Source organism: Polyodon spathula, chromosome 6, assembly GCF_017654505.1.
Source record: "Polyodon spathula isolate WHYD16114869_AA chromosome 6, ASM1765450v1, whole genome shotgun sequence".
Classification (NCBI taxonomy): domain Eukaryota; kingdom Metazoa; phylum Chordata; class Actinopteri; order Acipenseriformes; family Polyodontidae; genus Polyodon; species Polyodon spathula.
In genome coordinates, this window is record NC_054539.1 from 12,197,745 (window position 1) to 12,222,386 (window position 24,642).

The 24,642-nt window shown below is 36.0% G+C and overlaps 2 long non-coding RNA genes across 2 annotated transcripts; both read left to right on the forward strand.

Moving 5' to 3' along the window:
• The first annotated feature begins 7,016 nt into the window (after positions 1-7,016).
• LOC121317567 lies at positions 7,017-7,358 on the forward strand. The gene is made up of 3 exons (XR_005950509.1): positions 7,017-7,038; positions 7,136-7,189; positions 7,304-7,358. It is a non-coding gene; the product is annotated as an uncharacterized LOC121317567 (long non-coding RNA).
• Positions 7,359-10,246: 2,888 nt separating this feature from the next.
• On the forward strand, positions 10,247-10,742 carry LOC121317657. The gene is made up of 3 exons (XR_005950519.1): positions 10,247-10,293; positions 10,400-10,432; positions 10,660-10,742. It is a non-coding gene; the product is annotated as an uncharacterized LOC121317657 (long non-coding RNA).
• The last annotated feature ends 13,900 nt before the right edge of the window (positions 10,743-24,642 follow it).

Consider the following 24,642-nt stretch of genomic DNA (forward strand, 5'->3'; position numbering starts at 1 on the left):
GCAATAAGGATGAAAATTTTTTTTTCATGGATTCATAAGGGTGCTCAGACAACGTGTCTTTTAAGATGTAAGAGACTTCTAGTGATCTGCCACTTTAGCTCAAGTTTTCTTTTGTTTTGCTGGCAATATACAACAGTGCTCTAGATGGGGCCGGTGCTTATTAATTAAAAGACACTTGACTGATCTTGGCTGATCTAACCAATGTTACATGCAGTATGTCTATAGCAGGTAAGAACTTAGAGCAGCTTCTGAACTCATCATAAAAGCACCTTAATACAAAACCTAATCATTTAGTAATATTTCGAAACATGATAAAATGTAGGGGGACAATAAAAACAAACTCAAAGCTATTTTTTCAAAAGTTAGTCATTTCTTACAAGAGTAAAATGTCAATAAGTAATTGGCTTGTAGATCAATAGAAATTGTCATGCAGGTCAGCTATTTAGTATCTTAAAAGTGACCCAAAACTGGTGTGGGAGTATGAACGGTCTTCACAATAAAAGTGAAAATTAAGTATAGAAAAGTAAATGATCTACAAGAAAAATGAAAAGGTTTTTTAGGTATAAGCGAGACAGGAGCTGGATATTACCCATTAATTCTGCTTGATTTTGCTGTTATATTTTCAATTTTTTTTTATTTCAGTGATGTGTATCCTGATGGCTTGCCTTCAGACTACTCTATCATAGCCACATTTAAGATGCTGGAGGACACTGAAAGCTCGTGGAATTTGTGGCAAGTCAGCAATTCTGATGGCAAAGAACAAGTTGGCATTCGCTTCTCAGGAGACACCAAATCCTTGGACTTCTTTTATGCCACTCCACAGAATACCCAAATTCTAAGAACATTTTACAATGTGGAGAAACTTTTTGATAGGTCATGGCACAAACTAGCCCTTAGTGTGAAAGGTGATCAGGTGAAATTATTAATTGACTGCCAGGAAATTAGCACCATTCCAATTAATGACCAACGAGCAGTGATTAGAAGTGGATATACGTCTATAGTAAAAAGGGCTATTGATGATTCATCTGTTTCTGTAAGTATCGTGTCACTTCAAAATAACTTAAGCCATCAAACCTTGAAACTTCAATTCTGTGCTTACTATTTTGTCTAGTACTTACAAGACTTTGGTGGTAGGCATCTGTCCAGGTGGTTAGATAATTAAATAGTTATGATTGTGTTTGTATCATTTGTATGCCAGCTGGACCTACAGCAAATAGATCTTAATTGTGATCCCAACCAAGCCTATTCTGAAGGATGCTGTGAGCTTTCCAATGTTGTAAGTATTTTAATTATTTGTCTGTTTAACAATATATATATATATATATATATATATATATATATATATATATATATATATATAACGGTAAGTCAAGGATTGTCACATTGCACTTACCGTCTGTTTTTGTAGTGTGGTGGAAGTGCAGAGGTTGGTCTTACTGGAAATCCATCTGGGTGTAGATGTCTGAATGGTCAACCTGGAGTTCAGGGCCCCTCAGGGCCCAAGGTAGACATATACTTTACATGTATTTTGAAAAAGATGTTTACATTAATAAGCGTTACAGTATGTAACTTAGTTCTTTTTTATTTTAGGGGCGAAGAGGTCACAAAGGTCATCACGGTGAAGCTGGAAGACGAGGAAATTGGGTATCTGATACATTTTGTACATGTTTTCCTGGAGTTACATTGCTAACCATCTAAGTAATACACATACAGGATTGCAATTTGAAAACATACACAATTATCCATATACCGTTTAATAACCAGTGATTGTGGTTGTACATGCATGAGGAGTATTTTGATACATAAGTAGGCAATGCTTATTCTCCACATCGCATCCTCCTAAGCAGTAAACATGCTTGCTACAGATTTTTTGCTGACACCCTGAAGACAATTCTCAAAAGCTTAAAGACTATTTTGTTAAGCACCGTATTTGTGTAATTAAATCAAGTTGGCTTTGGCAAGTATTTTAGAGAGGATTAAGCATTTGTTGTCACTAGTTAATCAAAGAAAATGTTATATAAATATAGCATCTACTTTTTTTTAAAACTGCAATAATCTATTTATCTATTTATCTGTATGAATCAGCAGAAGATACTGATCAAACACATCTATGCTTTAGAAATGTTTTTAATTCACAAGGGAATATACAAAAGTTCAACAAAAAATTAGAAACACCTCACACTATCGCCCATGTTGGAGAACAGACTTTATCTTCAGGTCTCTACCCTTGTATCATGCATTTCGTGTATCAGTGCAAAATGTGTAGCTGCTACATTATTTCCTTACATGAATATGCTTGGTAAAGAGAAGGTCTCATATGAATATAAACTGTACATGTGCTAATATAAAACAGAATCATATTTCTGATGATTAAGTGTTCAAATGACTTAAACTTCCATATAATCCCTTTTAGCTCCAAACAGCTTTAAACAATTAGCAATGTTTTTCCTTCTATTTGAAGATTTAATTCCAGGCAGTTACATATGGGTAACATAAGCTTGTGTTGCTTTCTCTGTCTTCTCTAGAGCTGCATTGTTGAGCCAGAAAAGCCCTTATAATGTATTCAGTAATGGACCAGGCTAATTTAAATATGATTTACTGTTGGCTCCCATTTACTAAAAACTAGATAGAAAAAGGCATGGAAATCCACCATCAAAGTTCACTGTCAACCACTCTTCCCTAAAGCCCTGTTTAATTTTTTACTGGGACAAGAAAGAAAATAACCACATGTTCCCTCATTCTAAGAGCATCTTTAGGAGAACTGTGCATAATATGACTGGCAGATACCTATGAAGAAAAGCAAATACGTTGTATATTACAAAACAACAACTCAAGGTCCCAGCTTGAGAGTGTTAAAAAGATAAATAGTTCAGATACATAAAATCCTACTATCATATGAGAAACTAACAGTTGTAATAAGAGGACAGTGTATATCTTTTATGGTGAAAATACATATGAAAAAAGTGCAAAAAACTGGACACAGTTAATAATGTGAAAGCAGTGATGAACAAAATAACACGAAGACACGAATAGCACGAATTAGCCCTGGAAAACAAGACATATCTATTATATGAGTTTGAATTAAAGCAAGTAAACCTTTATCATACTTGATTAAAAACAGAGGATAATAAAATGTATCAGATAACCACTTACTGTACTACAGAAGAATTGGATGAAAATGAACATGAAATAAATGGCCTCATGGTTTTAATAATTATCTAACTGTCTCGTCTAGTATAATAAACGTCACAGTAATCTAAAAAAAAAAAAAGATTAACTTGCTATCTTATCACCATTTCCCTGTTAAATATAGTGATATACAATATACATTTCCCAGAGAATATAGTGCACAGTATTGTACAGACAGATAAGACTAGATTTGGACGCAAAGATGCAGCAATAATGACAAATCTCTTTATAGCAATGAAATGCAATACTAACTTGGTACATATTCTCAACACATACTCATAAATATATGTTTTCAGATTCATTTTCCATTGTATTTAATATTGTACTGACCTTAAGGATTATTATTTGTGATGGTGGTCCACTATGAAAGGCGCTATATAAAAACAAAAAATATTATTACTATTATTATTTATTATTATCTTACTGTAATAAAAACATGTCTTTCTTCTAGGGTGTCCGTGGCAGTCCTGGTGACTATGGATTCATTGGTGAAACTGGGCCTAAAGTAAGTCTCTGTTTTATTAGCTGCATTAACATACAATCAAATAGGATTCTTTGCATGTTTTTGAAACATGTTTTCTTTTAGGGAATTTCTGGAGTAAAAGGAGAAAAGGGAATGCGAGGACTGCATGGCCAGCGGGTACGTTTTCTGACATTAACAACTAAGCATTTCAGTGGCTTATGAATAGCAACAATTGACAGTAATGGAATGCTATCTATCTTACAGGGTGATCTGGGTCCCAAAGGGCTTCATGGATTAACAGGAGCACTAGGGTTTAAGGCAAGTTTATGTGTTTCTGTTAGGCAACTGTTTTCTGCAGAGTGCTGCTGGGAAAATAATGAATTTGTCTGATTGAAGGAAGCCACCTATCAGTTAGGTTTACCTGACTATATTTTGCTAGATTTTGTAAACACACGTTTAATTAAGTAAGTGTTATGCGGGGAAGGGGTATGCCTAATCTTTTTAAATCCTGTTGGAAATTTTTTTTAAGAAAGTGCAAGCCAAAGGATATAAACCCAGGTCTGAGCAATAATAATAATAATAATAATAATAATAATAATAATAATAATAATAATAATAATAATAATAAAAGATCAGTGTAAAGTTCATTTAATTCTTAGGGCAGTTTTACATAATGCTTGAAATCCCAAATATTAGCATAGCTCTTCCCTAATGTCACTTCCTCTATTTTCTTTGTAAAGCTAGGGTTTAAGCTACAATAGTGTTACAAGTGTAGGGTGTGACGTGGGTGTTAGTAGGAGAATGAAAGGTTAAAGACTTTTTCAAAACTGTGTGCCATATAACTTCTCATTTATTCTACTTCTATGATCTGTCTGTCACCTATTCCGCATTAGTAACATGATTATCTAAGAAAGACACATTTAAAATCAGTACAAATCAAATATATATGTTTTGACAGCGGTGAAGCTGCTAACTTTTTTGTTATTTTATAATGAAACAAGATGCATATATTTTTTTCTGCGATTACAGGGAGTGGCTGGGGAACCTGGGGACAGAGGAGAGGGAGGTGAACAGGGGGAAACGGTAGGATTGCTGAGAAGGTGGCATTAATGCCTATTTTTTTTTTCAAAAGTGTAGAGCTGTGGGTTATTTTTACACACACTGGTAACGTAAACCCCTTTCAAACCTTTCAAAGGATTTTCATTTTTTTTGGGGTCTGTTTCTCTCATGTATCATGATTTAGAAAGGATGTAATTAACAAACAGCCACATTCCTCCAGATGCTTTACAGAATACAGTAGAACCAAATTCCATTTTCTCTTTGTGTACAGATGGCAAGTCTATTTTTATTTACGTATTTATGTATTCTGTATGTACGGTTTTTATTCATAGTAAAATATGAATTTTTAATCCAGGGAGATACAGGTGAAACAGGCTATGAAGGAATTCCAGGATTTCAAGGCTCAAAGGTAATATTTGCTTTAGTGGTCAAATCTGACCTTCTTTTTCTTCTTTTCAATTTATTTTAATCTTTTATAATATTATATACTTATTTGGTAGTTATTATAGAAACATATTATACAGCGACCCAAATGTGATAGTCTGCCATAAAAGCACCACCAGATTGCACATGGTAGACAGTTAAACAACCCGGAAATCAGGAACGGTTTGTAAATATCTCTTTATTTGACTTTACATTTGTAACTTCCAAACAATTCCGCAAATAAAATGTACTTTTTGGTTCAGATTTGCTTGGTTTCCTAAGATGCCAAAGAACCTGATAGTCTTGAATAAAAGGGATGACTTTATTTTTTTGAAAAGGATGGAAATGATATATTGCTATTCACACATTCCCTGCTATAATATTTTCCCTGCCTACATTTTTAGGGCGATGATGGGTTCTCTGGATCTGAAGGGCCACCTGGCCCTCAAGGGCGGCAGGTGAGCGTAACAAAACATTCCAGACAGAATTTGTTTATGTAGACATTTTTTATTGAATTAAACAAAGTGGAGGTTCTAGAAGAGAAAAGATCAAATCACGTAAACATAAAGCACAATATATGCGCTTCCAACACTAGATCAAATCGTCAGTTGAATCGTTAGTATCTACGTACAATGATCAGCAAAGGAAAGGATTTATATCGTACCTCCTCTTACATTGCATCCCCGCTGTGCGCCAGAGTTCGTCGCCTCCTGCCCAGCTTCCACCTGCTTTTTGACTTCGTCTAACGGGGATTGCAGCTATCCTATGGTCAGCGTCTGCAGGTATCTGCGAGCTAATTTATGGGCAGGGTTACCTTGAAAGGTGAGGCTAAAGGCTAAAGGCCAAAGAATGTGGTATAAACGATGTATAATGCAGTAGTGTTGTCTAGTCTATGTCTCAATAAATAATCTATCGCATGAGTTTCATGACTGAACAAATGTGTTTTTTGTAGGACATTGTTGGAGATCCAGGTGAACAGGGAACCCCAGGATTCAAAGGAAGACCTGTAAGTCTGACACTGTAATTTACCGTCAGCATCAGTCATACAGGAGGTCCCGGTGTCCTGTAAAAAAATCAGAGGACCTCGGAGAAAATGTTTTTGATGATTTGCCTGTGTTGATTATTTGTCCGGTGCAAATCAATTTAGTTGTTACCCAGCTACAAAGATGAAATAGTCCAAATGTAACTAGTTTTAGTTAATTTACTAAAGTCAAATTAAACACAAATAGCAAGCACTTTACAATGACATGTCTATCCACCATAGCAGATACATTCATGCTGATTTACAGTCAATTATTCTAAAACATTTTGCATACATTAATTGAGGTGTCTATTACTATGCCTACTGTACCTACCAGAATTTGAATAAGATACATGCGGATATGGTAATGGAGAACGCTGTAAGTATACAGTTCCTGGAACCGTTTCACATAAAGCCATATAGGTTCTTTGAAATTTATAATCGAAAAATATACTTTTTGAAAAATGACTAGGTGCATAATATTAAAAGCAATAACACTGAGGTCATTATTGCCAAAACAGTATTATTAGAGTGCTGAGGAGCTTTCATCTCATCTGAGTTTCTATTGTGATTTACTGTCAATATCTTTCTGGCTTGAGATATTAGCTTCATACTTGCTACAGAACTGTATTCTATGATTCGATTATGGGTATCATACAAGAAAAGATTACCCTTTTGTGGCAGCCTTATGTCTCAGAGGTCATTTGAGGTACTGACTTCATATTTACAGGGTTACATGTGTTGGTGACCTTGACCTTATCTGGCTGCTATATTGAGCTTGTGTGACCTTCAAAGTTTCTGCTTTTACTAAATATGATTTATTTTGTGTTTGATATAGGGTGTTCCAGGACCTCAGGGAAGGAAATGATTTGTAGGAATAAAGGTAATAACATATCTAGTAAAATACATATACAGTATTATTAACTTTTCATTAACAATGAAATAAATGTAAATATGCTCATGTATCTTTTAATTTGTAGGGGATTGTTGGTGACCCAGGTATGCCAGGAAGAGATGGGGATCTTGGTATAGAGGTAAGATTTGTGAACATGGAAGGGCATAATAGTTCCTCTTTTGAACACTTAATTTTATTTTAAAGTCAGTGCTTTCAATGTAATTATAATTTTCAAAGTGTTTTTCTGAATTAGGCATACCAAGGTCCTCAGGGTGGAGAAGGAAGTCTTGGGCAAGGAGGGCAATTGGTAATTATTATACAAAACATATTCATATAATTACTGGTTTCAAGAAAACAAATAAACAAAAAAGTTTTTTTTTTTTTTAAAGGGAGAGAAAGGTGCTCAAGGGCCTGTGGGGAACGAAGGTCCACGAGGAATGACTGTAAGTAGCTAATGCATTCGTATTGTATCAGTGTATTTAATACAAACCTAAAAGACCAATGGAAAGCTATCAATGAACTGAAACATACAATCATGAATATGCCATAGTCTTACCTTCAGTTCAAAGAGCAATCCTTGCATGGACATTTTTGTTGGATTTTCATCACTGAATATATTTTAGTAATGTAGGGTTTAGAAGATTTTGAATACAGTCTTTGAAGTTTTATTCTGATTCTTACTTATGGTGAAAAATAGTTGCCTTATTGACTAATGATGAGGGTAAGAAACTTAAACACAAGCTAATAGTTGATGCTGACATCTTCTGAGACCAAAGGAAGTAGATTTGACACCTTTGTGTAAAAATGTATAAATTGTGCGACATTTCATTGGAAAAAAAACATTGAAAAAAAGCACAATGTGTATGTGTGAACGAATGCAACACTAAAGGGTTAAAATTTTAGTCCAAACATCATATAGTGGTATAACAATTGTATTAATAAAAGACTGGTTATAGTTACAAAGTAGGTCAAGTTGGAGTTGATGCATTGAATTGGAAAGAGGTTTTTGCCATGAACATGTTTCTTTACAGGGTCAATAAGGTGCGAAGGGATCAGCTGGAAAACCAGGAAGACCAGGATTTATTGGTCCGCCAGGAAGAACTGTAAGTTATGCTTTTATACAGTATATATTCCAAAATGATTTTAGATATGAGAGAAATGCACTTTTAACAAAGTGTAATAAACATTCTAATTTCTCTACAGGGTCATCTAGGCTTACCAGGAAGACCAGGATCTAAGGTAAAGTTTAAAAACATTAGAAGAAATTCAGACTACTAAGAAATCTGGATAGTTTAATGTAGTAAAAGTATAGCAAAGGGTAATAAAGCACAGTGAAAGCTAAGGCTCCCTGCCGACCCGGCAGCACTACATACGGAGAGTGAACCGGACTCCTCCGAAGGCGCTGTATCCAACTCTCACACCGTATGTCACAGATGGCTTTGTGTGGCGTGTGGTGATGACGTCGGGTTCAGGAAGCAGGAGTCAAAAACAAAGTATGGGCTGAAACTGAAGCGCTACGCTCAGTGTTTTATTAAAATAATAAAGAAACAGTTTAAACAAACAAAAACACGTCTACAAAACAAAAGGGCACGTTGGCCAAACAAATAAACAATAACATAAACAAGTATATCGGTATGTAACAATTGTTCCTCTCTTTCTTCAAACTCATGTCTCTCCTCTTACACTCTCTGCCTTCTGAGCCGAGAGTGGGTCCTTTTTAATTTTCGTGGCTGGAGCCTTAATTACCTTTTTAATAAATGCGCCAGTCACATTCCCACGAGAGTGCTAGGAAAGGGGTTTTAACCCCATCCCCAGCGACTACACGTTATAAGACTGGCTTTTTCGCTGGTCTCAAACAGTAAATAATAAAAGATGGATGGTGGTCAACCGCCTGCATACAAATACCTAGAAAATCTTCTAATCTACAATGTATGCACATTCATGTTAACTAGACCTACTGTATATAAGCTCTGTACAGCAACAATCATTGAAAAGCAAAAGTATCTGAGAGAGTAGGTGATAGTGGGTGTTTTCCCATCCACCACAGATAAGCACAAACGCTGTCGCAAGTGGGTATTGATGGATCAAGCCTGCGGACTAGAGCAACCTCTGTGACAAGCAACAGGCATTTGAGCATCTTTAGAAGTCTGGCTGTCAGTCAGAAATCTTTCTCTACCACCAACTGGCATTATTAGAAGCCATGATTCCCAAACTAACCACAACGAACAATGTTATCACCTGAGCAGCAATTTGAATAATGATAAAATCTGAAGTCTAAATGGGGGTACCTGTTTTTAAGGTAGGGCAACCGGTGCAAAATGCATCTCAACAACTGTCACAATTTATTAAAGAACACTTCTGCCTGGCGAATGCTTTAACATCTGTTTTAACTGTATGTTCGTGGGTTTTTTTTTCTAATGTTATATTTAATGATTGCTCCATTCATTTTTTTTAGTGGCATGCTGGATTTATTTATTTTTTTACCGATATATGTACACAAGTATCACAGACAAGAGGAAAGGGGGCATGAACCCCAAAGACTGGGCTAAAGTAGAGGTGTCTGTACATACACACATTTGTAGCTCTGTAGGTTTGTCACACTTTTATCACAGGTTATTGAGAATATCAATCTGGAGAATACGTGTGGATGTTCATATGTCACACTTGCATTTGTACATACAGTTTCTGTTAATTATGCAATAACAGCATGGCAGGGGATGTATGCTACTGACATACAGTACTTTTTATGCGACAAAAACCTGGAGCAGCCTTTTCAAATTAGCACCCCCTTGTGTCCAGACCTAGAAATAACAAAACCTAAAAAGCAATCTTTGAAAAAATACTACCACTGGTATTGCAAGTTTATTAACATTGAAGACATGTTTGTGACACCAATAGTACCTCCAGTAGAGCTGCACAAACTAGTATAGCAAGATAGTTTGTTTTAGCAACCATCAAAAGTGGAACTCAGTAGCTGATGGCAGTAGCTGATGAAATTAGCTGAACTAATGGCTGTGTCTCTATAAGCCTAAAATTACTGTCACTGTAATATACAATAGGATGTAACAATATACATACTGCAGGTAACAATATGCAATGTCTCATGGTATGTTGGTGACAATATGATATGTATTATCATACATAATAACTGAGCATTTAAAATGTTAAATTGAATATGTGTATTTGTTTGTTTCATAGGGCGACACAGGTATCCAAGGCATTCAAAGTGTTAAAGGTGACAAGGTAAAACATATAAATGTTTTAATTTGTTTTCATTTTTTTTTTTTTTTTTTTTATTTATATTTTGTAATGTCTGGTTTATAATCATTTATGTTATGTCTTTACAAAGGGACAAAAAGGAGTCAAAGGCCCAAAAGGAGAAGTGAGTACCAATATTAAAAAATAAGCCATGCCTTGATAGCTAAAACAGGTTATTATGATTGTATTTTGAGTCTTAGTGAGATTCAATGGCTACAATCTAAACAGGTACAGTAGTACATTTTATATGTTTGACCTGTGTGATGTTTTTGATTTGTCTCTTTAAAAAAAAAAAAAAAAGATGAAGTATCTCTTTATTCCTGTAACTCCTAATAATGTTCACATGTTTAGGTTGGAGACAAAGGACTATTGGGTCCACTAGGAGTCCAAGGTAAACAAGGCCCAGGTGGGGAGCCTGGATCTTCAGGAGCCGTTGGAGCAAAGGGTGTCCATGGAGACAAAGGCTCTGTCGGGTTCCAAGGGCCTCCCGGACCACCTGTAAGTGTGTTTAAAAACATTCACTATACACACATTAAGGCAGTAATGCTTATCACGAAAAACTGACATTCTTTTGTTACGTACTATGTTTTGCACGTTGCATGTTTTGAAAAGCAACGTTTGACTCAAATTGTAATACCATTTATTGTTGATATCTGACCATGTTTGTTTAACAGTAGAGAATAAATAGTTTCTTTCTGTTGATCTGTAAGTAGTTTTATAAAATATACAGGCAGCCCATACTTATTGTAGTATACTGGATATTTGTGTCTTTTTAAAATAGGGACCAACGTTCCCTGCAAAACATGTAATCGAGGTCTGCCAGAGAGTGGTGCTTGAACAGATGTCAGTATATGCAAACGTTGTGAGAAGGAAATGTGCCAGCGCATGTCCACTTTATGGTGATGTACCAATGGGACCCCCAGGACCCCAGGGTTTGAACGGAGAACCAGGACCACCTGTGAGTATAAACATGCATCTTTTAAAATGTGTGCAACACAGTCTATGTAATAAAGTACATTACATATAAAACACAAACACCTTTGCAATGTATGAAAACTGATTGCTTCTTGTAATTAGTATCATACAAAGATATCATTAAATTAATATCATTTTAACCACCTGTTCTTACACGTCATTTATTTTCTTTAAGTTTTTAGCATTATTATTTTCACGGGCCCCATTTCCTGCAATACTTAAGAACTAAGTAGTTTTTTTCTCTTTTTTTTTCTCAGCCAAATAAGTGCTTTAATGTCTCGGTGTTAAAGTAAGAAAGCTGAAATATTTGGCAGTATAGGTTGGAATGAAAACATTACAACTTTCCACATCTCTGTTAAGACAGATACCACGTTGCAGACAAGGCATTCATTCTGTGTTTCAGCAGAGAAAGACTGTATCTCAGCTTAGAAATCTTTCACCACATTTATTGTGTAGTTAACTTCTCTGCATTTTACAAGAACATGAACATTATATGCTAAAACATTATTTATTTATTTTTATGGAAAGGCTATATAGGCCATACTTTTGTAACTAGGCCTCTTTTATAGTTAAATGACAATGTACTTGACCTGCTGGGGTCTATTTTGAGATAAATGACACAGACCCCTTTTGTTGTATATCATAATAGTTAACTGATCGTAAACAGTTCAAACATATATATTATTACTTCTTTAATCAAGTTTGAGTCTCTACTTTGAGATGTTTGCTTCTGAAACCTTCTTCCTACTTCTAGTACCACACCCGCACACTGAATTTAGTATTATATAAGCCCATCCCAGCTGACCGTTCTATGTAAACTAAAGCATTAGTTAAACTGAACACGTTCTTTCAAAGAATCTCCAGTTTTGTGTGGACTCTTTTTCAACTAATTCTTTGGCACCTGTTAATCAGACAGCATAGGGGCTGAGTCTGGGTTAGCAGGGAGTAACAAGCATAACAGGGTGTCATCTACTGAGCAGGTATCTGTAGCTTGGGCCAAGACACCATTTAAACACAGAATGACACTGGAGTTAAAATGGAGCCCAGGCAAACTCTGTAGTGATAAGGGTTTGACTTAAAATCACTTTCGAGCGATGAGAGGTACAGCATGATGAAACCCAGGCTACGAATGCACTTGCCAGACAGGCCTCAAAGGAAAATCAGTTTCTTCTGTCTGAGATAATGCTCAACCATTGCAACACCAAATTGTCTGGTGGTTACAGTAGACTTTTCAGTGGAAACTTATTTGAAGAAGTGATTGCCAGAGCTTTTATATCCATCATCCATGACTCTCCTTGTACTGAAGATCTTTTCACCTACAAATGCAGATTTATTTTTAAAACGCTATAGGTTAAAGGAACAGATTAAAATCTGTTTCTTCCTGATACCAATCATTTCAGTGCTGTATAACAATCTTACTATAGTGTAACCTAAAGCAGAGCGCATTATTAGGAAACTTTATCTGCTGCATGATGTTTGGCAAAACTGCATATCCATACTTAAAGAACAAACAAACAAACAGCGAACAAAATCATTACAACCAGTGATACTGTTCCTGATACCAATCAAAGAAAGAAAAAGTAATCTAGTTTGCCAGTACTTAAAAAATATTTATGTCACGTGTTTTGTATCTTTGTCATTGTTAGGGTGAACCAGGTTTAAGTGGGGTGGATGGTGAGGAAGGACAAGAGGGTTTCTATGGAGATGCAGGTGATCCAGGCAAACAAGGAGAAATTGGTATGCGTTTTGAATTCTACCATGGCACTTTCTATATAAGTGGATCTATCTTATTGCAGTGAATGCATCAGCATTCACGTGATATAAATAATGATCCTTATATTTTCATGTATTGGTTTGTTTGTCTTTATGTTTACCAGTTAAGTCATTTGGGCAAAAACAATAAATACAAATGTTTTAAAATGTTTCTTGTGGGGTTGGTATGGATCATACTGTATAAGGTTTTGATACGTTTCTTGTGAAGGTACACACTGATGACTTACAATATGTAAACATGCTTAATATAAAGATAGTTGGCCCATTTTCTACCACATTTGTACTTTTACATCTTAAGAATCCCTGATGAACTTTGTTGTAACCTAAACTTTTTTTTTCAGTGGTATGTGCTTATACTGATGCAGTAGCAATATTCGCATTCTTCAGATTTTAAAATGATCATATGTGGTTATGTGTTTACTTTCAGGTGATCAAGGAGAGTCAGGTGATAAGGGAGCTAAAGGTTATGGTCTACCAGGATTTGTTGGAAATGAAGGAGCGAGAGGTAAATATTGTCTTTCGTTTTGCAAAATCTTAAGAGCAACAGTAATTATGTCTGGACACCCAAAAAAAAAAAAAAATAATAAAAATAGTCTAGCAACATGAGAAGCAGTTAACAAGATGGCATATTTAATAAATCAATGAGGAATACTTATAATGGCATTTGATTTACTGACACATCTTAAAAAAAAAAAAAAAACATTAGCTTTTTTCTTTCTTAACTGTGTTTGCAACTAATAATTCCTTATTTTCTAAACAAAACAAACAAAAAAAAAAAACTAGGCAAACGGGGAAGAACTGGAACAGCATTTGATGGTCATCCAGGTGAGCAAGGTCCTCGGGGACACAAGGGCTGGCCTGGTTTGAGAGGATACAACGGATTCCGTGGCTCTCCAGGAATTTGTATGGCCTCAGGTTGTGATGTGAACAACACAACTGACAGTGCTGCAGGATCCTCACGACGCACATAGAGACCAAATGAAACTGATTACATATTGAACTGATTTCATATAAACTAGTGCCGTGTTAGTAACCAAGCTGAATACTGTCATACTGTGAACCAGCAACATCATCTCTATCAATGTAAATAAGCAGACAGATTCTTAACAAATTAAATATATTATGTTGGTACTATATTGTGCTCAATTTTTATATTTTGAATTTTTCTGTCATGTCAATCACCCCCCCCGAATATCTATAATTTGTACATTTCTATGTGTTCCTTTAGTACAACCATACATTATTGTTAAACATGCATCCTGTGGTCAATCCTCAGCTTCTTTTCATATTTTGTTTGCTGTAAAGCGCGTGCCATTGATTGAAGTTGTCAACCTGAACAATAAATGATCAAAACTGTCGATGTTCTTTATAATAAAATGTAAAAAAATGTAACACCTTTTTTTTACTGGACCAGCTGTTAAGCAGTTTGTTTATGGTTAATTTTTGTTATTTTTTTATCAAAATATTTTTATTAATATTGTATTGACACAGACCTAATCTAATATATAGATAGATAGATAGATAGATAGATAGATAGATAGATAGATAGATAGATACACACACACACACACACACACACACACACACACACACACACACACACACACACACACACAGTACTGTGAAAAAGTATTTGCCCCCTGTCTGATTTTCTGCATTTCTACACATTTTTCACATTGAACTTGGTCAGATCTTTTTGTGAGTTGTAGTAGTATATAGAGGGAGCCTGAGAGAAAAATATTAAAAAATGACACCAAAGTATGGTGCTTCTTTCATTTATTTGGTGTGCAAGGTAATCAAACTTCAGGTGTGAAAAAGTTATTGCCCCCCCCCTAGTTAACTCAACCCAATTAAAGGGATAATTAGGGTCAGTTGTTTGAATACTTTGGTTAACAATCAGGCCTGATTTGGGCCAGCCCTGCCCAATATTAATATGACTAACTTTGGCCCTTACCAACATGGGCCCTGTTATGTCTGACACAAGCCAAACACTGCATTCCATAGTAAGAACCTCATACCAACTGTGGTAGTGTCATGATTTGGGGATGCTTTCATTGAAGGAACCATGAATTCTGCTCTGTATCAGAAAATTCAACAGGAGAATGTCAAGCAGCTGGGTCATGCAGCAAAACAATGATCCGAAACACACAAACAGAGTGACTGAAGAACAAGAAATTTAAATCTAAATTTTGCAATGGCCAAGTCAAAGTCCAGTTTAAATTACATTAATATAAAATGTGTAAAATATGTTTGGTGTCTTGGAGAATGTTTAGCAAAACGTTTGTTTTTAGTTTATAGTTTTGCATGACAAGTTAGGCGACAATGCATGTGTTGGAAATTAAAGCAGAGCAAGGAAATACTTAACTAATGAATTCCTGGCAGATGAAAAATCATTTTCATGTTTTAATGAAAACTGCAGCTATTTTGGATCATCATTCAAAGGAAATACAGTCATGATTTACAATAACTGTGACCTGGTAAAATATTAATTCATGAAAATAGACAAAAACAAATCTTTAAATAACTCATGAGGGTAAACATTTGTGAATAGAAACATATACATGTATCTCAGAGATACTGCATTACACCAGGAATGTTGTGATAGGTGGAACTTTGAGAGGATATAATAAATGCAACTAGGTGGCACAATTGCATAAGAAACATGAAAAGTGTGAAAACTGTTGGCCATTGATGTGCTATACATTTACAAAATTAACGTTAATTTGTTCTGCTAAAACACTGAATAGTTGTAAAAAGGTCAGCAAATTGTTCATTACTGCAGCTTTCAGTTTTGTGTATATATATATATATATATATATACATATATATATTATATATATAACATATTCTTGACACTTGAAGCCATATTTAAAGGTCTTTGTTTGTCAAATTAAAATAAAATTACAACCCAGTTACAAACAATACTGATGGATAATTTAGCGCCCCTAAAGTTTTTTTTGTTTTACAAAAAAAAAAAAAAAAAAAAACCTCTATAGACCTTTGAGTGGATCTCATGTTTTTATTTCAGTTAAGTGTGATTTCTGTTTAAGTAACTAACTAGAATGCTTTGACAATCACTTCATTCACATACACACTAAATGAATACGTACTTTAGTACAAACTCATCTACCAAAATGTAATCAATATTATTGGCCACTCTGCAATAGCTCTGGTCATGTCAACAAAGCCGACCCTACATAAATGTCTCTCACTGATACATAAGGTAGAAAGGAAATTAAAACCAAACGTGAAAGTTCAAGTATTGTATATACAGTTCATTCAATTATACGAATTATACCAATACATGGGCAGTTGGGCAGTTCATGAACTTTCCCCTTTAAGAAACACGTTTCACAATCTTATATTCCAGACATATCATTACATGCTGATGAAAAAGATCTGTTCTTTCAATCTGAAAAAACATAACAACAAGTGCTCTGGCTTTTTTGTTCTGTACCACCTCATTTTTACTGTGTTATCTGTTTGACAATGTGAGCAATAATCCTCACACTATCAATGCACTGCAGCTAAACAGACAACGTTCCTTATTGTTCTATTCTTGATATTTTGTTTTGCAAGCTTCCATTTCACATTGATTGGGTGACGCCAATATGACATGTATGTTTGATGAAATACTTGATTAATTGCCCTCTCCAACACTCCCTGAGCTCTGTTATAAAGAAAGGCCAAAAGTACACGCACATTTTCTGAGGAATATTAATAAAAGTCATAACAGCATAAGAGCAAGAAAATACTTGGTAGGTCATTCACCTAGAACATAAATTTGTAATGAGATGGAGATGTACAATTTAAATAGACCCCTGTGTCTTAAATGGTGTGGGTGAAATGAACGCAAATACAATTACACTAGCATTTAATCTGGACTGGAAACAGCTTCTTGAAACATAGCAATGGTGTGTTCTACAGTGTGTGTTTGTATTGAAAACAGTGGAACAATCTGTTTTCCTTTTTAAAGCAGTAATCATCTGGAAGGAAAGCCTTGAAATACTGAACAGCTGTTGTCAGCTGTATTTACCTAAAGGGGTTTGATATGAGTCAGCGCCAAAGAAACATAATATACATATGATCTTTAAATGAACTTGCGACCTTGCTGTCTCATCTACATTATCCTCCTCAGGGGTTACTGATGGACTGCCAAAAAAATATATTTTGCATCCCAAAACACTCATCTACTGTATATGGTTGAAATTGTATTGTTTCACAGTGTGCTGCTTATATGTTACACAAGACTGAGTTTGATAACACACTCGACGACATTACAGCTACTTCTAACATATTGTACTATAATTAATGGAGGCTTTTGGTGTGGGGGGAAAAAAACATTTCCCAGGGTTGGTTGATTTATAATTGGTTGTAACCAGTAAGCATTTCACTTCCCGTTGATACCATAACTTTGTTGCCAGGGTCTGCAGAGCATTACAATACTTTAATCAACATTAGCTTTTATACGGAGTGATTGGACAATAAATATTGTTTTGCACCATTTTTTTTTTGCCAATGTATAAAGGACAACCAACTTAAACACATTCAAATCCTTTTTTTTTATTTTAATACTTTAAGTTAATAAAACTAATTCACTAGAGCCAGGTAGATGAAAATTGCCAGACATGTCAAATCCTACTTATTTTAGGTACTGTACCAAACAATTTTAGAAGTAGCACTAAAAAGAAAAGGAAATAACAATGCATTTTAATAGATTATTTCCAAACTTCAAATCTCACTCATTTGTTCTGACCTTGGCATTTCAGAATTGTCATGAAGCATACATAATTGTTTCTACTTTTTATCAAAATCTTACGTTTGTGTGTTTGGATTAAAATGTTTTTATTTTTTATTTTTTATGATTGTTATTTATTTTTAAAAATAACACTTTGTTTGTTTTTCCAGTACAATCCTCCGTCACCTTGAAAACATTTAAATAGTGGAACCCAAAACCACCCTGAGTGACTGTAAGCATTGCTGATAGGTAACGAGTGAAAAAAACATGCAAATCTAATTTTCACATCCCACGATCATTAGCATGCTGACACAGAAAATCCAGACCTGCCAACTCACACAAACTTTGTTCCTTTAATTTGCACTCAGTCTCATGATTCAAAGTGAATCCCTGGCTGTCGTGAGTCATTCCTTTTTTCATTCTATCAGTATTCTCCCCCTTTTTATAGTTAAATAGGTTAAATATGGGTCTGTTTATTAAGTGAATCCTCATACTTGTACTCATAAGAAGTATTTATCAGCAGGTATTGAATAAATCCATTCATTTGAAAACAAGAACGGCTGTCCTTCCCTCATCTTTACACTGAGAGCTTTACCAAGGCCGTAAACTGACACAATTATCATTATCAGTTATGAAGTCTAATTATGAATATGAGTTGGTCCACATTTTACTTATACGTAATTGTCCTAAGAAAACACTGACAAACAGAACATTTAGATGAACAAAATAATTCCAGGTGAGCAAGCCAATGCAGTTGGAGTATAACAAGAATCAGAATTGGGGAAAAATGGGACAAAAATGTATATAAATAAATAAATAAATAAATAAATAAATAATTATAAATTAGCAATAAAATAGTAATGCTTCTGCAAAACATGTTTGTAAGTCTTACTGGAAATGTATTCCCATCATGTTGTAGGTCTCACCTTCTTTTTGTACAAAAGCATTGTGGTGGGTCCAAGAGTAGCTCACCTTGTAAAGGCATGGCTGCATGGTGTGCAGGGTGAGTCATACAGTCAGGAGAGTGCAGGTTTTCATCCTGACTGTGAGAAGTCGTCCATGGGTATTCCAAAGCTCAAGGAGACACTTGCTGGGCTGGCTTTGTTCTTCTGAGGCTGGTCGCTCATGGACATCCGATTTCAAGCTGCTGGATCTTTAGAGGCAACTGGCTTGGTGGTGACATCAAAGAATGACCACTGACCTTCAGTTTCTCCAGGACCTTCAGATTTGAGCTCTTGTGGGGAACTGCTGCGGTGAGGGAGTGTAATTGGACTTTAATAACTTAATAACTTTTTATAAATCAACCAGGATAGTTTAATCCACAGCAACATCACTGTGGACTGCTGGCTTTTTAATAACATATCTGAGTATGAAATAAAAAAAAATGAAATATTTTGCTGAGCTTTTGGCAGAGTAGCAATATTAATAAATAATTCTTTTTTTTTTTTTTTTTTTTGTTTTTTTTTTAATTTAAAACAGATTTACACAAATGATACAGGCCTTCCTCTCAAGAAAATAAACCCACGGCAGTTTCCTCTCTCCTCCCAGAACACATCCACCGTTTCTTCCATGGAAAGTCTTATTATAGATTAAAGCCCTGTTAACCAGAATGCTGGTTCAGCAGTTCACCTCCCAGACCATTTAACCCTATGCACACAGATTAAACTATACACTCTTTGGGTTATCAGTTCCTGTATTAGTATAATAGAATTTACTTGATTACATTTTTTTCCCACAAAATTGCATAATTACTGCATGATCTATTTCTACTTTTTGGTTAATGCAGTTAATTTGGTTTGGTAATGAGTATTTGTAATGGAAATTTGAATGCACATAGCATCTTACTGGATGTATTTTTTAATGACATTACAGTCTCTTAAACCAGCGTGGACAGCTAAAAAAAAAGAAAACTTCCAGTTCTGACAAGGATAAAACAGTGCTGGTAGTTGATAGAATTACAAAACAGGGTTGATACTTTCCTGAGATGTCAGAGTTTAGACAGTAATATTGGCTTGTTTAGGTGCTCTTCAGCTGTTTTGTATAGCACCACAGGTTGTTGCTATGTTACCACCTTTGACAAAAAAAAAAACTAAAAACCACAATACATACAAAGCTAAATCCCACAGAGGCTTTAATGAGAAGTTATGACAGTATACAACACAACAAACAACATGTGTATTTTATAAATTGTCATGTAATAAACTAGAGCCTGTGAACATAATCTTTTAAATTCTCTTTCCCATATGAAATGGGACAGTGTTAACCCTCAAGCAGTTACCTTTTTAAATGATACAATATTTGTTCTCTGTCAAGAAAAGGAACAAAATAACATTAAAAATAGCATCACATTAAAACGTCAGTAAACAGAAAGCCATAGACTACAATATTGTCAGCTGTCTACTTTGGTATCCCCTGTGTTTCTCACTGTAAATACATACAATATCAGTCAAATCCTTTGTGTGTGATAATGGGGCACAGGTAGACACACTGTGCAAGTTTGACATTTCTTGGAGCCCCACTGCCTGAAATGCACAGGGGATACCAAATAATACCAAATGCCATAGAGTAAAATATTGTCAGCTGTCTATATTTCTCACTGTCAATACCAATCGTGTGTGTGTGTACTGTATATGAAATAAACCACAGGGCAACAACATTCATGAAAACTTTCGTAATCATTTACTTTCAACTTTCAAGTTTTAAAATCCAATATATATATATATATATATATATATATATATATATATATATATATATATATATATATATATATATATATATAAACAGGCTACTTTGAAATCGACACAATCGTTTATAAACAGGTCGCATAGTTAATACATTAACAATTCATTATTTAACGATTGCTTTACCTGCGCATGTCAAAGACGTTTTTAATGAAAACAAACTATAACTTATTACACACATCACAAAGAAATCAGCCGTCCTGTCAAAAAAGTTATGCCGGGCTTACACTGCACGACTTTTGCTGATCGCCGACAAGCTGAGGAGTCGGCGACTAATTTCTTAAAATCAGGGGCAAAATGAGGTTGTCGGGGACAAAATGGTCGATAAGTGTGAGAGGGTCTACGATACCCCGTTAATAGCGTCTGTGATGTCCCGACGTTCTTACGACATCCGGACAAATTTCTAACATGTCAGAAAACAAAATGGTCGATAAGTGTGAGAGGGTCTACGATACCCCGTTAATAGCGTCTGTGATGTCCCGACGTTCTTACGACATCCGGACAAATTTCTAACATGTCAGAAAACTTTAGTCCCCGACAAAGCAATTCTTGAAGTGTGTGAGGGGCTACGGGCCGATTTCTTGACGAATGCTGCCAGCAGCCAATAGGACAAGCTAGCAACAGTAGCGACAAAGAGAAAGGTTGTGCCCCTCTCTGACATGTGCCATTTCCTATCATGATCGCTCATTGAAGGTACCTGGTAAGTAAATAATTGTTATAACTTGTTAACGCCGAAGCAGGTACTGTGTGTGGTAGTGTGTGCTCTCCAGGCAATCAATTTCTACAGTCACTCGTGTTCGATATCCCATTCAAACCCCTACTGTATGCTTGTATTGCTAATTTATTCAAAACACGAGGAGGAAGGGTGAGCATCTGTGTGTGTGAGAAATAGAATCTATGTAGATTACGTTGTTGCATATTTAACCTATAACAAACTTGTAGTAGCCAACTATTAAAGTTGTATTCTAGTATGTTCAAAAGCGCAACACTTGCACGTAGTACAAAATATTTATTAGTTTAAAAGTCTTCAAATTATTCATCAGAATTTGCTATTCTGATGAAGATAGCTTGACAGCCAATCTCCCATGGCAATTTTTTAATCTAATAAATATTTTGTACTACGAGCGAGTGTTGCCCTTTTTGAACAGATTAGATTTTATTATTTTGGAGGCACCTCGACTTGAGTTGCATCATCAATCCGTACTGGCCACGTTAAGCCAGTTGCCAATTGCGCGTCTAAATGGATCGTTTTCTTCTTTTTTTCTGTGCAAAACAATGGACAGACAACAGCGATCACCTACTCGCTTGAGTCCACGAATCTCCCAAATGATGTCTACGATTCTGCAATGAAAATAGGCGCAGTCCGCGACAAGATATCTCGTGTAGTGAGTGTTGCAATCCCCGATCTACAGTGAGAAATCATAGCTCAATCGGTAAGTGTGAGTGGCACTGCTTCTCCCGATTTCAAAAATCGTGCAGTGTAAGCTCGGCTTTAGCAAATGATTGCAAAATGCAGCCGACAATTGCTGCGCGTGCACATCACTCGTATTTTACCTCAGACACGAGCAAAAGAAAAATTATGTGGGACGATCTCATTTTACGCATGCACAATGCGTCTGAGGATCCAGTTTTCTGCCGGGGTACTGAATTGGTTACAGCACCGGCAGTGTCACAGACACCTGGACCGTCTTTTTAGACTGATAAACAGAGTCCTGAACCATTCAGCTTTGGGAGTCTGGCCGCGCTGACCACTTCAGTAGAGAAAAACCGGTATGGACCGCTGATGTTGAAGTCCAAGCTGATTTTTTTGACTCGCCAATGGCAGTACGGTACTGTGACGGAAAGATGAGTTCTGGTGATGAATCTTCCTCCCAACCTGTGAGGGCGCTAAAGAACGGGAGGAGAAGCATCTGGAAGGGCTGGCCTGACAGTTCGTTTCCGGGTCAGGGAAGTGGGTCAGCCTGGAGGGAAGCGCGACTCTGTTGTAAGACCGTATTGATTTGAGAGATAAACGAGAGGCAGCTGCAAGTAATAAGGCAGCTGCAACCGTTTATCTTGATATCATGCGGGATTACATATAGGGGCCAGGGTAACGCTGGTCCTTCCTTCGTTTGGGTTAACGCTTGGAGAGAGAAGGAGCGAGAGAGGAGCTCTCGTTGTAAAGAGAACTGCGTGTTGTGTTTTGTTGTGTTTGTTTGTAATTGTCTGCGTTTTGCACCACCAGACAGTTAACTCACCGGTCCGGAGCTGTCGACCAGGGTCAGCACAATCCGGATCACCACTGCACGGAACCGTCACGAAATACAGTGTCTTCACCCACCACAAGCACGTCTGCACTCACCCAGGACTGGTGACCGTGTGTTCGTTTTGTTCGGGACTGTGTCTGTATTATTGCTATCCCCGTGCTTTACACATTGTTGTGTATAGCCGGGGATTTATTATTTAACGGTCACCAGACCTGGATTATAAATAAAAGCACCTTGTCACTGGAAACTGTTGTCTGCCTGTCACTCCTGCATCGCATCACCGTTATACCTGTTCCCCTCCACTAGCCACTTTGCCACAGGTACGTACCGTGGTACAGTGCTGAACCGGATATCGGACCATTTTTTGCAGTCCAATATGCTATATATATATATATATTAAAATAGGTAAAATGAAGACGGAACAGAATGCATTGTACAGATGACGTTTACATTTAACAAAAACTAATTTCTTGCACCCTTGCATGTATAGATGTTATCCTTCAGGCACCCTGTTCTACAGCAAACCACAACTCAACTGTCGCTATTTATTTATACAATGTCACATGACTCTCGCAATAGAGATCTAAGAAGACTAAAAAAATATTTAAATCAGTTTATTGCGGATATTTTCATTAACATATTTTCTCTTCGTACATACGACAAAATGTTTACTTTGCTAAGTGTCGCAACGAAAATGCAAATTGTTTTGTATGTTTGCCCTGTGGCTGACCCATCTTAGTACACCTACCCCTAAGTGTGGTAAAAAGGGCAACAAATGCTTCAAATCTGTGTTAAATATTCTGTCCTTACTTGGAGGATAGTTTACACATTAACCCACATTTAGATAAAATAATCGATTCTTATTATACTTTTCTTTCTTGGGTGGTATCTTAGTCACAGATAAATTATTTGCGCAATTATTCGAGCCAAGCCACATCTGATCTTACTGCTTTTAAATTAATGTGCTAGCCTATTAGTATTTGCACATCATACCCTGGGAAGATTTTTGACAAAACATGTCTATAGAACATACTGTATACTGGAGAAACCACTAATAGATACTGCTTTAAAACATAGCTTTGAAGAATCACATGTAGCCAGTTGCATACAACTAAAGTAAATACTTTTTAAACATTAATAAAGTGAACAAACCGGTATCTAGTTTCTTTAATTTGAAATATATGGTGGGTAACCATTTCAAGAGCATTCTTATTATTTCACCACTGTGCTCAGAATACCTAAAGATGGTCAGCCAATGTGTTGTAGTTTAGCCAAACACCAAATTGAACATGATGACAAGGATCTGAAGTTACTTAATTTAAGAAAATATATTGATTCAGTAACTTTAAGGAAACACAAGATTACTGAAAGGGGATCATTCACACTCTGCTCCTTGTTCAGTAGGCTTTCATTATAGACAATCTGTGCTGATTTGCTGCATAAGGGTTGGCTTAATATACAGTACTGCACATTGCTTGTTTTGGAGGAAAAAACTAAAATGTTCCCTGCTCATTTCAATCGAGCTTGCACAGTGCACCATGCTTGTTGTTTACGTGCACCAGTGTATTGCTCTGCGTAACCGACGATGAGGGATACAACAGACTTCCATTGCAGCCACACGCTTGAGGGACATGAGCAAGGGCTATGTGCCACATGAACTTTGGGCAGCATTTGATTTTTTCAGTGTACCGATGACAATAACACATTTAGTGAAAGCCTACTTTGGAGATTTGCAATTTTGTTTTTCAACTTCAGAATTCAGCACTACATTTCTCCACTGGCTTTTACCATGGCAATGGAAGTAATTATTAGGGCATCAAAATGAGTAGTGGGAGGAGAGTGCTTGGCTTCTGGAATG